The 18388-nt window shown below is 46.1% G+C and overlaps 1 protein-coding gene across 3 annotated transcripts in view; it reads right to left on the minus strand.

Annotated features, from left to right (window-relative positions):
• The window catches only part of LOC128721147 (AT-rich interactive domain-containing protein 1B), a 55310-nt gene that overhangs the window by 35929 nt on the left and 993 nt on the right, over positions 1–18388 (minus strand). The window contains exons 2-3 of one of the 3 annotated variants that reach the window (XR_008410773.1): positions 17175–17795; positions 11491–11519 (exon numbers count right to left, since the gene is read on the minus strand). The gene's annotated coding sequence lies outside the window, so the exon portion shown is untranslated. Of the gene's footprint in view, positions 1–7131; positions 7259–11490; positions 11520–17174; positions 17796–18388 lie in introns of those variants that run through there. The other 2 variants (XR_008410772.1, XM_053814870.1) reach the window with 2 other exon arrangements.

The raw sequence follows: 18388 nt of genomic DNA on the forward strand, positions 1-18388 counted from the left end.
GCTCGATACCACGCACGGTGTGAATATTCATGACAACCCTTCTTCGGCAAGACTTATTATTTTTGTTGTTGTCAAACCATCACACTAAATTACCCAAAAACCCCCAGAAACCTACGCATACGTACTGGAGATGCAAGCAAAAGCGAATTAATTAGCAAATGTCTTCTCCACGATGCTTCCAAAACCTTCCCACACCACTTCCTGTGGTTGGTGGCGCAAAAATTCACCCCAACACTTTAGGGTCATCTCAGCCTGCGACGAGCCGAGAACAAATGAGCACGCGCTGCTTCCTTCTCGTGAAAAAGCGCAAATACAAACGAAACAAAAACACACGCCGCCCAACGACACAATCTACCATAATCACCCTGGGAAATCTGGTGTCAACCCGCGCATTCAACGCGACACGCAGGCGCACATTTGCTAAAGGTTAGATTCTCGAACTGGTTAAACGGCTGGAAACGGTTAGGCCAATGTCATCACCGATGACTCAGCACGTCGAGAGGGCGCCACGAACACGAATGGCGGTGTCGTGTGGGAAATTGTTCACTCACGTGCACTTCCTGACCCGGTTCGGAACGTCACAACCATCCTTGTTGGCAGGATACCCACGAAAGGCATTAAATTACAGCGCCACGGTTGTTGTGCGGCGATTTTCAATGAATCTGTGCTGAAGCTCGGGTTTCCCGAGCGTGGGTGGTTCGGTGATGTGGTGTGAGGATGCGAAATAGAATAGTTTCGCGATAGAATGAGAAGGAAGCGTCTTATATCGCTTTCGCGTGCAAAGATCTTTTACCATAATTGGCATCTTTTCCAACATTCTCACTCTATAGCGTAGAATTGTGTCCACATTGCGCCTCTTCGGTTGTGTGGCTCCCTTCACTCCCTCATCGAAAGCACTCGAAAGGAGCGAGGGAGCAAAAATGGCGCCGAGAACAAGCAGCAGCTGTGCGGTTCTTACTCATCGCGATTCCAAACGATTCTCAGGAACATCAATCTTAAACGCTATATGTAAAATCGGCATCCACCCCATCATCATCATCATCAACAGCATCCTCCCCAATGATAGCATCACCACAACGGTTACACGATCGAACGTTCAACGATGTGATGATGATGAAATGGAGATGCCAGCGCTGGCGAGACGACAGCGATACAAACGCACACAAGGCCAGGGCTCGATGGCGCAGGAGGTTCAAAACTGAATGAACCGATCTTTCGCAGCCGCGTGTTCTCTCGAGCGGAAAATTAACGACGCGACGATATCCCTCAAAACGCTTTGGTGAGGGAGCATAGACGAAGCAACCGAGTTTGGCCTCTAAACCGAACTGCTGCCAAACGTCGCGTAAAACAATAACAATTGGCTGCAATCGAAAACAAACACACGCATGCGTGCGGTGTGTGTATGCCAAAATTTAACGTACTTGGAGTCACCAACCACCAGGGTGGGGGTTTCTTAAGTACGTGGATGAGCTAATAGGCACGACAGTGAGCTGAGGGTGAGTGTACAGGATATGTTTTTGCGCATCACTTAGCGCACCGACACACGCCCGTGTGTATGCGCGGCTTACGTCACCACCCACTAGAAGCGGATCGTAAAGCAGAAGAGAGAGCAAAAGAGAGAGAAGATGAGCCACCCGCGAGATGAAACCGCGTACGAGTGTTCAGTCGCCCGTGACGCATCACGAAGGGGTTTTGGTTGCGTAGTGGGCCGACATTGCCGCCATCGTATACCAAAATAAATACGCAGACTTCGAGAGAAGCAGGAGGCCAATGGCAGTATATTGGCCAGTCGGTCACGCAGCCAGGCAAGCGTGCGGTAATTCGCTCTCTCTCTCTCTTTCTAGCATCGGAGAGCACAAATTGGAACAGGAACGCGGGACCTACTAACAGGAGAACCGTGCCAACACGCATTCATCACAAAGCTGTAAAATTCACCCTCATCCCGTTGGGTGTTCGATGGGAAGGTCAATAAATGGAACTTGAATGATAGGATACGCTTTGTATGCGGCAGATGGCGAGTTTGTGCCATTTTTTTTTGCAGACATAGCTCAGAAAACGTCTGGTAGAGGCGAACGCAACAACTTTAAGCCTTGTAATCGGTGCGGGTTTACATTCACGGATCGATGGAGCGCAGAAAATTGCAGCCAATTCGTTATTGGTGCTGCTGCGTGGTTTTATTTTCACCCAAAAACTCCATCCCATCATACACACACAAACAACATACACGTGAGTAGAGTCGCCCGTAGGAGCCAGCTGTCCAAAAATTAACCAGTTCTGTCCGATTTTGGAACGTTCTTGTTGTGGCAAAACATACACCGAACTCCGATCGAAACCTGTTGCTGGAAAATGGCGTCAAAGAGGGGGGGGGGGAGGGACTTTTGAATCGAAATCCGAAAGGAGACCTCACACACGCAATGAAGCTTACTCGATAAAGGTCATCGCACATCCGGTGGGCAACTCGCATTATTACGCCAGCAAGTACACCAGAGCCGGTGTGTTTTAGCTTGCTTTTAGCTTGCACAATTTATTCATCAGTGCCCCGTTTAGGCTACTGTCATGCTCAAAATGCACTCGCCAAGCTCGTAAGGTCGCCAGACTTACCAACAAAAAAACGCACACACACACTACCACCACTTATCATTGGCGTGCTCCTGTGCATTGGCGTACAATTACGGTAATTTCTTGCTGCAGCATACTCTTTTTCGTCGGTCCCAGGTTGCAATCATCTCGACGCAAACTGTCAGCTGTCAGTGTTGTTTGTGTTGTTGTTAGCTCAGGCTACCCACTAGCAGTCGTTACAGCAGCCACTAGCACAACGCTGGAGCAGACGATCAAATTAAGCACTCTGCTTCAAACGAGCACCCTGCCAAAACGAAGCGGAACCATGACCAAAAGGTTAATTAGTTTCGCGCAGTTATCGATTGCCGCCATGTCGTGGCCGACGAGCACGTTGCTGGAGGTTCTTGCCGATGCGGCTTAATATCGCCACCAGGCATCACGTGACAGCCAGGTGATCTCACGGGACGAATGGTGGCAAGAAATATGGAGAACTTTAACGCAAACATCCGGGCAAGGTAGAACTAATTTTTGTAACTTGCACCGAGTGGAACGAAATGGTGCAGGTGTTGCAGGTTTATCGATGGGCCTTCGGATCGTGACACAAATCCGACATCGCAGATATGTTTGGATGACCCCTCTGCTGGTGACAGCTGTTGCGTACAGTTTCGTTTGACCAACCTGAAACATTACCGACAAAAAGGCCTCTCGGAGACGGATCGACGACGGAACAAAACGATCGCTCCCCGTGAGAGGCACGGTTTTTCGCGCATCACCGATGCGCTCCAGTGACGATGAATGAAATCCCCGAGCAGCCGACACACCCCATATGGCCGCATGAATAAGGGAGGTTAAGGGGGATGATGATGGTGATGGCGCGATGGTGCAAGTGTTGGCCTCGCTGCTGTCGGCGAATCAGAGAAAATATGGAACGAAACCTTCCGCCGCCTGGTAGCCCATTCGCAGCCCGGAGGGGTTCGAAGGTTTTGCGCCCGAATGACCTAATTTTTCGTCGGAACACACCCGGTGGCCAGTGGGCCCGCGAGGTGCTGCGCGATGAGAGAAACTCTCAGACACAGAGGTACATTTGCAGAATTAAGCCCCATTACGGGCCCAAATGATAGTGATCTAGGTTAGCCAAGGGGTGGTCCCACGGTCGGTGCGCAGTGAGACAGAAGGAAAGTTGACAAAAGCGCAGTACACCGATCGCCTTTTGGCTCAGCTGTCACAACTTGACGTTTGACTGCTCATGCTGATCTGCGTGATTGTCAAAAGTATATTTGTTAAGTGCATTTCCACGGTGGAAATCGCGCAGTTATCTTTGCACCCGTTGAAAGTTAACAAATAGACCAAGAAAAAAAGGGCAGTTACGTTTATGAATAAAAACGGTGCACGCGCACCCGGTGGTTTTTTTTTCCTTTTTTTTTCAACAAACCCCGGGTTCGGAATTCCGTTTTGTTTATGTCTCGACTGTTAGCCAAATAACGAATGGCAGTGTTTGGGTTACCTCAACAGTAAAAAATCATCAAACAGTGCAAAATAAAAAACATCTTTCCAACGCCACCCTTTGGTGATGAACTAAATTGTCTGCGGCCGCAAACCGTTGTTTACTTCTCACCGAGCTCCATGTGCAAAGGGAGAATTACGAGCCACACCAACCCCAAAGGAGCGGGCAGCTGAGGATCTTCGAAGGTAACACAAAAACAAGTTGGCAGACAAAAAAAAACAACCCACAACAAAATGCACGCCCAACCCATGGCCACTAGACTCTCTTTGGGGGTCCGTTCGTTGAAGAACTAGAGTCTTCTCCTGAGCTTCTCCCCAGAGTCACCTTTTTGAATGCCAAAACCTATGCCACGACTGCCGGACTAACGAGCTAATTAATCTCGCCCCCAATCTGCTTGGTTCAGGGGTAGGAATTGGCCTTCCATCGTACAAACTGGAGCACGCGACCGTGGCGGGTCGCAACCGAAGGCCAGAAAGCCAAAGGTACAGAACTCACGGAAATCCTAAAGCCGCTGAGAGAGAGTGTGTGTGCGAACGGAAGGGAAAACCGACCGAATTGGTGCGGAAAAAAGGAACAGAAAAGAGTGGAGCTCATAATTATATACATCCCCCCCCACAGAACATCTTGGATAACTCTTGTGCGATGAGGCGGTTTGCAAGCTTCCTCCACAGACCCGGTGGCGTTCTCGAGTGGAATTTAATTTCCGAAAATTTCCTTTTTAATTTCCGTCCACCTCCATCAACGCCCAACTCTCGGCGGGCAACGGAACCGTGGCGTTGTTTAAATTCGCATTAAACCCAACCAAATGCCGGTGTCTATAATAGCCGATTTTGCTTCGGCATCTCCAGACGTTGTGAACTTTGCTACAAACCCCACCTTTTGCAAAACCGCCGGCGAGAATTTATTCTATTTACCAACGCAGCCAGCGTGTTCCGCCGTGCGTACACAATTCTCAATTCGGTGCTCCTGAGAGGTGGTTTTTCCTTCGACCTTTCCCGTTTCGTGGTTTCAGTGCTTGATGTGGAGCTGCGGAGGGTATGAGTATTATTGGCGAAGGCCGACCAGTAATTGGTCGTAATTCTCTAATTACTAGGCCAATCGAGAAGCGATCCGCCAGACAGGGAAGCTCATCTCCGGCAAAGGCAGACCACGCTGGATGCTAACCGGACGTGAATTTTGTATCGCGAATTATTTTGTGCACTTTAGCATCAACACCATCAAACGGATCGATGATCGTGTCTGGGAGTGGGGGTTCTCGACGTTCGAGGTCGAAATGGCTCCGTGCAGGAGATGCTGCGCCTCGAATGAGGAGCTCATTTTACGGATCGATGAAACCAATTGTTTGGATTACCCCGAGGCAAGCGTTGAGTAAACAGTCGACCGCGATCGATAATCAAAATAATACGATCCCAAAAAGGATAAGAATTTATAAAAATGAAGCTTCAATATAGGACGGTATGGAAGTGTAACAGCTAGTGTGGTAATGTTTATTCAAAGAATGAAATGTTTATGCATAAAAGGGAGAAATTACAACATGATGGAATCCGGAAACACAACTGTATGCAAAATGGAAAATTGGAAGGCCAGCTAGGGCTGCTGAACAACATCCGCGTTAGAGTCATACTGAAGATTCACTTATATTTTTACGACCACATGCAGCTTCAATGATACCGACAGCAAAACGAGCTTATAGCTGCGAGTTATAGCAAAACGAGTTATACAAACTCCAAGCCGTATAGCAAAAAGCCATGCAACAACAACAACAAAAACACGTAAACGGACCAAAATCTCACTAACGCAAAACACCCCAAGGCAATCGAACGGAGACGCAATTCGTTACTCACAGAGCACTACACAAAATGGACAACGATAGCAATAAAAGCGAGCCAAAATAAAAGCTCCACAACAAATGACCTTTACGATCTTCTTTTTCTTCTTCTGTTGGTTCTCCGCAAACGAATTTATCAACTACTTAACGCATCCGGGGAGTAATCGTTCGCGAAAATGTGTTACCACAACTGCCACGAGCAAGGGGCACACTAGGCAGCGGACAGGGTGGACATGCAGCATTGAAGACGGGGAAAAAAAAGGAAGCCAAAAAGAAACGCCACACACACAGGACACGGGTTCCTTCGGTTGCTTCGGCAGGTTGCGAGATCGAGCGGCGTGTATTAGTGGTGCGGCATTTATGGCAGGCTCGCAGAAAGCAACAGGCAATCGAATCGCCCACTAACCTTCGTAGAACTTTGCGTAGGCCGGTGGCTGCCGTTGGCAAAAGCGTAAAAAATACATCTCCGTTGTTTACGGTGCGCGCGATCGTCTCGAAGGGTGAGCTGGGAAAACTGCTGCCAAAACGCTTGGTCAGGGTGCCACGATTTGGCTGGAATAAGGGTGAGATTCTCGCACCTCAGCTCTCAAATAGGATGGATTGGTGATCTTTGTCGATCGAAGAACGACACTAACTGCTTGCGCGGCTCGAGGGCTGATTTGAAGTGAGCAATTCAAGCGCTCGAACGCACAGGGAGTATCCAAACAGCGGGTTTAAACGTTTTGTTTCCCCCTCGACAGAGCGTTTGTTTTGAATTCCTCTTAAATTCCCCTTCACCTTGAACGTGTGATCGTACGATCTTCGATTAGACGCAGAACGAAAAAAAAATACACCCAAGTCACCTCATCTGCGTTAGATCGAAACGGATCCTGCTGCGCTTAACGACACATGGGCGCGAGAATCTAAATTTAATTCATCACCCTTTCGGTTACGATTCTGGCTTTGTTTTGCTAAGGTTGACCACATCTAACACCGGATCCGGCCCGGTACCGGGTGTTGTAATTTCACTTTCGTTCGCAACGATCATCAACGGGTTGAGTTGCTTTGCTTTGCTCAACACAATTTATTAGAGCTCGTTGGGAAATATAGTTTCCATCACAAAACCAAACCACCCTCGCGGGCAAAGCATTATAAAAGCAACACGGTGTGATTTCGGTGTATCGTTTCGATCGTTTTAACCGCACCCTTTAGATCCTTTAGCTTCACCGGGGAAGGCACACATAGGAACACGCAAACTTACACTCGTTCGCGACCGCACGTTCAGGCCTGTCCGTTTGTATAGCGCGATCGCGAGCAGACACTTGAAGGCGGATCAGGCGGATACACAAAAAAGCCACCACAACGAACCGAAACACGATGGCTCCAGCGACGGGCACTACGGAACCATCACCAACATCATCTTGACGCGCGGAGAACCACTCGAAAACTGAATAAAAAAGGTTACGGGCAAGTGTTTGGCTCGCGATCGAGCGATCGTGAGCTTCGCACCACATCCGATGCGGCCCACTGGCTTTCTCTCTCTCCCTCTCTCTTTTGTTTATTTTTGTTCTCTCACTCTTTCTCGCTCTCAGCTGAAACAGCTGAAAATCTTGCTTACGCGTCTCTCGCGTATGGCAAGTGTTTGCGAGAGAATAAATATTCGTGAACGGTTTGTTTCAAAGAAGATAAAATTATCATTAAGCCTTTATTTACGAATTATATTTTAAAACTAATACACTTTAAAATGGAACAAATAAATATTTTCAATTTATTAACTACACCTACGCTGAACGGGTAGTGACGACTATTTTTAACACAAAGAACTATTCTTTAGGCTACATGCAACGATATATTACTCTATCGAAATGAAATAAGTTAAGTCGTCTCCATAAAACAGGTGGAGAGCGCAATTCGGTGGTGAGCGTTTGGAAATAACTCTCACACACTTTAGTGAGCCACAGTGTGAGCAGAATCTAACTCACTGTGGAATGTCAGAGAGGCGCGCAAACGGCTCAGCCAACATTAAGCCTCACTAAGCACCGACCCGGCCACAGTGACTTCATGACTTTGTGGATTCCATACTACGGCAAACTATTTTAAACCCCGAGGCTTTTGCTCAGAGGAGAAAGTTGTGGAATTAACCCTTCTGGCAGACGGATCACGTCTGTGAGAAGAAAAAAAACTCACTCGTGAGCGAGCTTCTCACTACTAAGCGCTCTCGCGCATCGAAAGCTCAGCAAAGACCGGCTCTCGAACTACAGACGAGAGCTTTTACAACTCAGCTCTCACGATTCTTTCGAAAGAGAGAATGGTGGATTAAATAGGAGCTTTTGAGTCGGCAAGCCACAAGCTTTGGGGGTGAATTTTGGAAAAGCTTTTCAGGAGCCAAATCATTCCGGCAACTAAGGCGCGTTTGTCAGCTATTTCGTCTGCTATTTAAGTGTATCGAGTGAAATACATTCTATTTTTTAAGCTTCTCATTGTTATGAAAACTGCATTTCTACACAGCTAACTGGAAAGGATAATTTCACAACCAATTATACCTCATTCCCTGATTTTATCCACACCGGCAGCATGCGCCCCAAACAAAACTGTAATCATCACAAAATAATTGAGTCTGAATGGCCCCTTCCAATCAATGATCCTCCTCCCTCCAGAACACAAAACGGTTGCTCCAAAAAGCATGCAATCCCAATAGAGAAACCGACACACATAGAAAAAAAGACGTTCTCTTCTCAATGGCACGCAAATTAAACTCTTCCTCTCGTTTCGGCCCAGGGCCGGATGGGGAAACGCTACGCCCAAAACTAACCACCACTCACTAATCCAATAAACGGGGATGCGCCCATGAAGGCTCCGCAGAGGCTCAGGCAAACAGGGGCCTAGAAAATCACAGACTCATGCCTCAGGGCCGAGAATTGGATCAACACGTAATCATCAAACCCACGCGCGCATGATGATGCCCTCGCCGGGTTCGACTGCCATAATTTACGCTGTTCAACGGCAGCCATAGACGGCGAACGCCAGAGAACAACCCCACGGAATTAATGAGTGATTATTGCTGTTCTCGGCCCCCTGTTTTTTTTTGTTTCCTTTGCTGCCTTTTGTTTTCCTCATTTCCTGCGGCGGGGAATCCCGGAGCCGTACGGTCCAACCGACGGTAACATCTATTTCCTTCCGGAGATGGAGGCAAGCATCGCTATAATCGTCAGAATCTATGCTTCCGTCCACTTCCGGCACTACGGATCGAGATCATCAGAACGCCGCCCTCTCCGAAAAAAAACCTGTTAGGTGAATCGCTTTTCAATCAAGAAAAACTCGTGCAACAAAATAACAAAAAAAATCCCCCCGTCTCGTGCAGCGAAGAGTGAGAACGGAATTATCGTCATCCCGATCAAAAGCGGGTGCAATTATTGTGCCCGCCCCCGCAATGTTTCCCTGTTTTCCAACTATGCCCACTTCTAGGGGAGCTAGCAGGCTGTAAAGAAGAAGAAATACAAAAAAGCAAGCAGAATCAAGTGTCAACCTCACGCGTCAGTTCGAAGATCATCGCAAGATGAAGCGGTTCCGTGTTTTGGTGTTGGCGAGGCGACTCATCGACGCCGTTACGAAGCTGACCTTCAACGGCCCAACTAGCCAGCTTCGGGTGACACGCGGTGTGGTTTGCTTTTGCGCGTCGCCAACAGAGACGCCACCAAAAGCAAAAGCAAGTACTGTACACGAGCACAGGCAGCGGCATCGAGAAACACACACACGAGTGCACACTGGAGCGTGGAGCCGACTAGCAATTTGTTCAGCCGTAATCCGAGCCAGTGTTTTCAGCAAAATGACAGCAAATAAACTCACTCTCTTCCCATCGACCAGCACACGCGCGCGTTGATGACACATCGTGCCTATTTGCGTGCCATGTGGCACCAGCTTTTGCTAGCTTAAATCCTGATGCAGCAATATATCCATCGCTTACATCGGTGGTTATCAAAAAATTAATATAGATAAAATACACAATGCAAATCATGCCCATTACACAAAAGTGCAATATAATTCGGTTATAGAGAGAAGATCCCCTTCCACCAACCACGTATCAAAACATTTGTCACCAAAACGCCAATCAACGATATTAAAAGGCTCCTCCACCTGACCTCCACACGCGGTGTATCGCGAACTGGAGGGACTCGGCGCGCGTGGTGATGTCATAGAGTATGGGTATGGGTGTGCATATTGTTGTTATTTTCAATCAGCCTCTCCCGGGGACACGCCTGTCATCGATGACTGCGCGGTGGTGGTATGCAGCACCACCCACCCAGCCTCCCTCTGATTGTCCCTTCACCCTTCACCACCATCAGCACGGCGGCATACATTCTTTCGCGTTTCCGCGCGAGGTCTCGCCAAAACCACCGCAGGCGCAGGCAGGTGGAACGCGAGACACCCGACCATAGCGGAGAGCGGAGGGTTAGAGAGAAAGGCGCAATGAATTAACATTCCAGAACAACCCCCCATCTTCAACCCCGTTCGACGTGCTGGCCGCCAAAATGTATCATTCGAGCATTGGGGGTTCATTTTGTTTCGAAAAAGGCCCCACAAACACACACCGGGGGGATGGAGTTCGTCTGCTGGGGCTTGGTTAGGGAGAGGGTTGGGTTCATTTGGGGCCCACGGCAGGCACGCGAGATGAAAATGATCATTGCAAGTGCGAGGGGTGGTGGAATTGAAAAGGATTGGAGAAGGGTGAGAGAGACCCTGATACAACCAACACACCGATATATCCAAAAGCGCGCGCGCGAGAGAGAAAGAGAGACAGAGAGAGTGCTGATATTTGGTGGAGGAAAACAGAGGGACACCACACATATGGGTTGTGACGTCATGGACCGGATTTTTGGTGGCAAAAAGGCGGAAAGGTTGAAGAGTGGAACGTTACAACGGCGCAAAAGTAAAAACAAAATACTACAGATACCACACAACCAGCGGCGGCGCAGAAATGGATATTGATCCCGAGTGAGAGGGGTGTGAAAAGCGCTTCCATTTCTTTTCCATTTCTAACCCTCCGATCATGTGTTTTTCATCATATGTAGGTGAAAATAAATGACCAGTGGTCGTTTACATTACGCCATGCGGAAACAAAAAGCTCAACAAGGCATACTCTAATATAAATAGAGATTTACAGGTTAATTTAGGATTTTTATATAATGCAAATTTCAAACACAAAATATTAAGCACATATGAAATCACAAATGTGTTAATATGGATGAAACCCGAAGGTTGGGCTATGAATATAAACATTCATCCATTGATTTGAACGAATGATTTCTGGAGCATCAATATTTCTGTTGGCTGATAACATATTGTCCTTCGTTAGTCCTCGTAGTAGACGATTGAAGATCATTGAAGTCAGACTGTTTGAATCAACAAATAAAAGCAAAACGCACAAATTTACCCTGGCATTACATTGATCCGTGTTTGAATTACACATAATATTGCCAAACGAAAGAATTGTTCAAATAAAAATGCTTTACAACATATTTTGATGCATATAGTGTGTATTTATTAAAAAATGTGATTAGTAATAGAACGATCTTAACTTACAAATCATACACAACGCATTGCATTGCTTGAAAGGAACGTCCACGGTACATCAATCCATTGAATACATACCTAGAAAGAAAGAAACGGAGAAATAAGTTAGTTCATAATTATTGAAATATGAAATGCAGGAAAATGCACACAAAGTAGAAATGTGGCAAGTAAATATTGCTTAATTTATGGATTATCAACAAAAAAGAACTTTTAGCTTATAGAATTAAGGTGACGATAGATTTCGAATAAATTTCATCGGATTAGAAAACAAAAATTAATTCCAGTTCCATAGATGAGGCCCTTTTAAATAATCCTTCCAACATTCCACTTCGTGTTAAAATGCAATCGACATACCCTAGGACTGCATTTTTCGCAGAAAAACAAGAGCGTACACTCGTGTATTTTGCGATTACCCGCGAAAAGATGCACGATAGGGAAATAGAAATCAGGGCACACGACGGAGAGATTCCTTCCTTGAGGCCTATCTTGCCCCGTCTCTGCCGCATGTTGAGACCTTTAACAAAGCCTCATTCACTCATCATTTCAATAGATTTATTTTTATAGCATAATGAAGCGTCATTTTTCATTTTACATTTGTATGCCATTCACGAGGAAATGGTGCTACGAGGATTCTTTGTGTGGCACTTTTGCTTCGCGTGTTCATGTTTCATGTATAAAAAAAACCTCCCTCAGCGAAATGCACCACCGTGAGATGGCTATCGTTTTGCCACAGTGAATCATGTCGATTCAGGGTTACTCTTTATTCCACTGCCTTAGTTGAGATAACAGAAATAGTCCATTGCTGATGGCTTTGTTTGAGGCAAACTTTTGCATTTACGTGGAACGGGAAATAAAGTCAATAGTGATACAAAATTCATTTGAAATAGAGGGTTCTGGATAATTCTATTTATATCCTTAATACAACCATGAAATGCGTAACATTGTTTCATACTGTAATATTGATCGAGCGTCGTTCGTTATGTATAGCTGTTAAATCTTTGCCCCATTAACCCAAATTTTATCCATTTTTGAGAAACCCCTAACTAGCCCCACTGTATTTCCGCAATAGATTAACTTAAATCAATAATAGCCAGTAGTCGTTGGAGGCACATTCTCGAAATAAACATTCGAAGCAATAAAATTCAGCTTTCAAAACTGCACCAAGGCTTTGCGGACATGATCATTTTCCACGCTTCGTTCCCGAATGGCCCTAGCTATTCTAAATTAATAACTGTGAAATGAGCCGCTCACGGCAAGAGCACCCCAACTAACGAGCCATTATGCTTGCGAGTGTTGATCGTTGGATTGCATTCAGTCTTCTTAACCTACTTCAAAATTCGTAGAGCGTAAACGTCGAGCAAACAACGGATAACACATACGGCATATTTCCACCGGTTTCACACCCGGTGGCGAACGAAACATTGTGAGAAACATCATTCGATTTTTTTGATTCCCAATCGAACACCGAATTATGGACGTAACGGTACGTGGTGCCTTTATTTTCTCAAACGTCGAGAGATGCCATCCTGCAGCAACAAATCGACGCTGGGAATCGAATTCATCGATGTGCGGCTTTTGTTGAAGCAAAACAATAAAGTAACCAAACTTGTTAGACCAATCATTTCATCATTTGAGCGCATGTTTATGATTGAGCTTCATACATAAGAGTCGAACGAAAAAGAATGCATGTAAAAAGGTCTAGCAGCCGAATTCAAACACAATAAACAACAATTATTCGATGCGTTTATGCAAATATTCATGAGCTCAAATTCCCCTCGAACCTAAACCCAACGCTCCATCGGTTTTTGCTCCTTCGGAAAATGTAGATTTAATTTTAATTGCACCCCAATATACCTACGGTCCCCAGAATACTGTCTTCTCACACCAGCCGCGGATCGATTAAAGGGCAGCTGCATCGGCTCCAACATACGACCCAATTGCACATTCGGCACAGAACAGCATGGCGGCAGGATACTGCATTTGCGCAAATAATGCCCCATTGCTGTTCATTCTGGATTTTCGGCAGTCACGCAAACACACATACACATGGTCGGTCTTTTGAGCGGCTAATGAACGATGGACAAAACAAAAAAATAAGGATACGCATAACGTACGAGGACGTGCGTAGTTTTGCGGAATACGCATCAACCGTACGCAGCGACTCGTACGTGCGCAAGCTGATGACCGTCATCGGGATGCATCGGGAAAATGCACCTTGTCTGCCCCGCCCTATCAAATTCGACACCCAGCGAGCAAGGAAAGAGAGAGAGAGAGTGTGGGAGAGAGAGAGAAGGAGAAAACGAGAGCCAACTTCGGGATATCGTCCAAAAATTTCCATCCTGGCACAATTCTCAACGAACCGGAGCCGGACTGCAGGAAAAAGGTGCATCTTCCCACAGAGAGCTCACGTCCTGCAGGTCTTGATGAGAATGAGATAGTCGATGGGGTTAGCGCAATGTTTGATGTGATGAAAATATGAATGTGCGTGTGACTGTATCGAATTTTCCAAAGCAAACACGCTACGATAAGGCTTTATTGGAACACGAGTATGGGAACAGCACAATTTCGTGATAAATTACGCTCATTCGTCCTAGCGAGTCAACATTGTACAGTATATTTTTAAGTACTGTAACAAGAGGATTGTATATTACATCAACTTTCCGAGCAATAAGAGTGCTTCTTTACCTCAAAGAATTCAAAACACACCATAAACAAATTCCAACCCAAAACGAGAGATGAGATTTGCCTGGACGATGAGAAGCAGCGTCTCACTCAGATGAGAGCATCCGGGTGTTTTGCTCGCCCTCGTAGTAACGGCTGCCTACTGCGCATGTTTTCCCGCTAGTAGTAGTTACTATCTCCGCTACTACGGCTGGAACCGGGCGCTGAAGCGATCGAAAGCCTAGCCAGGAGTCCTCGTCCATTCTCAACTCTCATCGCGCCCGCAGCCAAGCTGGTGAAAGTGTGTCCTTGTTGAAAAGGGTGGCGGCTGGCAAGGAAACGGCAGCCTGTGCGCGATAACGATTGACGGGATGAGCGCGCGTAGGTGTGTGTCCTTGGGTCATTTGGCGCGTGTTTGTGTTTGTGTCGTACCAGCCGGTCATGGCAGCCGGACTTCGTGGGCGAAAGAAATTCCCATGGAAGTGAATGGAAAACGAACTTTACGCAGGGCGTACAAAAAATAAGATGCATTTTTAACAATATTCATATAAGTCGAGTGGGATGATCTTTTACTTCATATCCTAACGTAGAGCAAGGATAACAGAAAAATGGTTCGAAATTTCAACAAATTTCCCAGACGATGTTCCGCAATTCTAGCACAGGACCGAAATAAACCCAAACCAATAAGCTCAATTTTTGCAATTTACCTTGGAGCTATAATAAACATAAACCATACCTACAGCAACATAATTATCACGTTGCAACACCACTAACAGTTGCAACCAATTAAAGTAGCTTATTTCAAACAACATACAACGCTCATTTAAAACGTCGATTCTTGCACCACCGCCTCCGGATCGGAAACGATAGTTGTCAAATAAATGCCTCCTTGAAAACCTCAAACCGAAAACCTGCAAGGTCGAAGCACGGAGAAACGCCACCCCCCCCCCCCTCCCCTTGCCGATTGGGTGGGTGATGACGAAACCGGCGAACATCGCGTTATGTTTCTTTAGAAAGCTAAGCCCCAGCACTTGACGCTCCGGCCACGAACGGCAAAAATCGACAAATTGAACAACGAAACCCAAGCGTCCCTTGGCACGACGGCGGTTGTGGGCAAACAAACCACCACCCCACCTCCCCATCATAATGAGTGCCACCCCACCACCCCAACGGAGTGCTGGCTGTCCTCGTCTCGGAACCGGCTCACTTTCGCAAAGAGCGAGCCCCAAAGCAAGCGGAAAGGGTGTCCTTTTTCCCGTCCTACGCTCGACCTCCGCACGACGGGGTGGGGTTTTGGGTTAAGGGTGAGTCAAAAGGGTGAGACGTTGGTTGTGACCCGGCCAGTTGGCGTCGCAGCACACGCACACACACGCACGCACGCTCTTATCGTGAAATATGTGCCCGGAACCACCGGAGGGAGATGATAAAATCAACTGTCGGTGATGCTCACGATGGTTTGCTGGCTGTTGTTTTGGACTGTGTGTTGTGTGTGTGTTTCATCCCCTTGCTTCGTTCACCATTAGTGGCCTCAAATAATGGCCGGCCCACATCGCCCACCGAAAAGCGTTCGGTCTTGAGGTGAGCATCGACAAGGAAAAGCTCGCAAAGCGCTTTGACCCACTCTCACCCCTGCTGGTGATTTCGAACCGTTCCGGAGTTCCGTATCAATAATTTTATGCAAATCTAGCATCTCGCATGAGGCTTGAAATGGTGGTAAATAAGAAGAAGACAAAAAAAAGACATCCACCCCAAAAAGCCACGAACCGGCCGAACCATGGGACGGTAAGAAAAAGGAAAACTAGAGCACGATGGACAAGTTCGATATCTCTTCACCACGGGCAGGGCTAATCGAGTTGGTCAGTTCGGTTGGGACAAATCCGTCTGACCACGATTTATGAGCGAAAAGCGCTAATTTATCACCGCGATGAAGTCGATGCATCATGGTGTGATGATGATGAGGAACAACATCATGACAGTAGTGATAATAATTCATCTAAACGGACGTCTCCGTGCATCTAGCAGCTTAGGAAAATTTATCGAAAATCACGTACCCAGAAGTGTTGTTGATAAACACACATCCTTGGCTACATCTCGAGCAAAATTGCCTAATTCGCCTGTTTTGCTGAATATTAACTAATCTAAAACTGTTCAGTGAGTTTTTTCTTAGGCATACAACCGTAAGCAATCGCAACCGCATTTTCCACTGGATGGCAATTATGGACCACCGAAAGCACACTTCTTTCCCACGTTTTCTATCGAGGGAATTTCCACTGCAGAAATGTGCTAAAAATAGATCAGAACAAACCCTCCGCGGAACGGTTTGGTGCAATGGCATTTGCTTAATTCGCTTCCAGCACAATATCCGACCGGCTCAGGAGACCCATTATTGCATTTTTGTGCATTCTACCGTCATTAGCACGCGCATGTGACAATTCTGCGGCAGTTCCTTTTCTAGGTGCGATCCAATCTGTCCCCGACTTCTTGAACTCAACCAATAGCGAAATGTAACGAGCGTACTTTGTTCGTCTAAAAATAAGGGCGAGAAAAACGTTTGCGTTCTTTCTTCTCTTTTAATTTTTTTTTGTCAAAAGCAACAAATAAAGGCTCACCCCATGTGCTAATGTCACGTCGAGTTCCGCCATTACTTTACAAGAAAATGAATAATTTGTTCTTTCCGGTGTCGTCATTAATACGAAATATATATCGACTTCATGTTTGTCTTGTTTGCAGGAAACCCCCCTAAGAAAAAATCGGACGGGGGGAGGGGGGTTTAGTTTGGCGCAATCTCACACAAAAAAAACTCATCGATTTCCGGCCATTGTCATGGTGCGTTTCAGCGAACAAACGTTAGCGCTTCCGATGGTTAAAAAAACACGGTACCAATGCTCAAACCTGCAGGAAAGTCAGTTTGCGCAGTTGCACTTAATTTAAAAAGTGTCTCAAAGGAGGAGAAGAACGAAAACAGGGCCAGACGGAGATGTTCTCGGTCGTGGGGACGAACCATCTAATAATATCCATTTTCCGACCCCTTTTTGGCCGGGTTATCTTCGAAGCGGGTGTGTTACACCTTACCTTACTGCGCGCTGTCGACGAGGAAATTATTTCGGCAATCAGTAGACTGATGAAGAAGAATGACGACGGAAAACTACTCGTCCGTTTTGCTGCACCAACGATCAAACCCGCCAGTAGGGCAAATAATAGACAGAATCTGGCCCACTCGCGACGCCAGGGGCACGGTTTATTTTAGAAGATATATAAATATTTCACGGAAGCAGAAACACTTTTCTCGATGCTTTCACCTTCAAGGCCTGCTACTTTTTTTTCACGACGATGTGCAGCATAAAACGTATTGTTGAACTCGTGCGGAGAATTAACATACAAATTTTCACCCCTTGTGCATTTTTTTCTTCAACTTATTCGAACTTTTTACACACGCTCATACGCGGGTTCGCCTCGGAACACGGAACCTATTTTTCTTTTTTTCTTTTGCTTGCAAGTTATGCGCTCACTTTTTTCATTCTAATTTAACACTGCACTCCGCCGTAGTACACTACTTCACACCACACACATACGCACACAAACACACACGTGACTCATCGAGCCCACAAACAATATGATACTCTTTCACGCGTTTCGCGCACTGGGAGTACGTTGTTTACCGCAGTAAACTTAGCGCCTAGTCACACATACACACTGGAGAGAGGGAAATTGTAGGAAATGTTGAGTGAAGTAAACAATTGCATAGGTAATTCCATCACACTCTCTCGGGTAGGTGTGCAGTAGACTGCAAACGGTGCATTAAATTAACTTGGCAAAATACAAACATGCGACAAATTACAGTGTTTTTGAGGGGTATTATAACAGTCAATAAATTCTTCCAATTTATTCCCCTCGCTGCTTGATAAATGATAGTAACGTTACTAGTCTCATTCTTGTCAACACAGTCTACACAAATAGCATCTTTAACACCTTTTTATGGAGTGAGGGCTGTTTGGCAGACTGCTGGAATAGGAGGTGTTCCTACCCATCCAGATAGAGTTCAAGTTGGATACAATGTTTACCTCCAACCCACAATTGGAACAGCATAACTAAGGTTTGAATAATAATCATTACTTTGTTCGCAGCAAAATGAAATAGATACAAGCTGGAATTTGTTATTGAGCTAATAAGTGAAATCCTTCTCATAGCGAAAACCCTATGCTATCAAATTGTATTAATGGAACACCATTTTCAACTGCTTAAACATTATAGCGGACAGTTACGATTTTGTACCGTTTGAACAATAT

Source organism: Anopheles nili, chromosome 2 (genome assembly GCF_943737925.1).
Source record: "Anopheles nili chromosome 2, idAnoNiliSN_F5_01, whole genome shotgun sequence".
Lineage (NCBI taxonomy): Eukaryota > Metazoa > Arthropoda > Insecta > Diptera > Culicidae > Anopheles > Anopheles nili.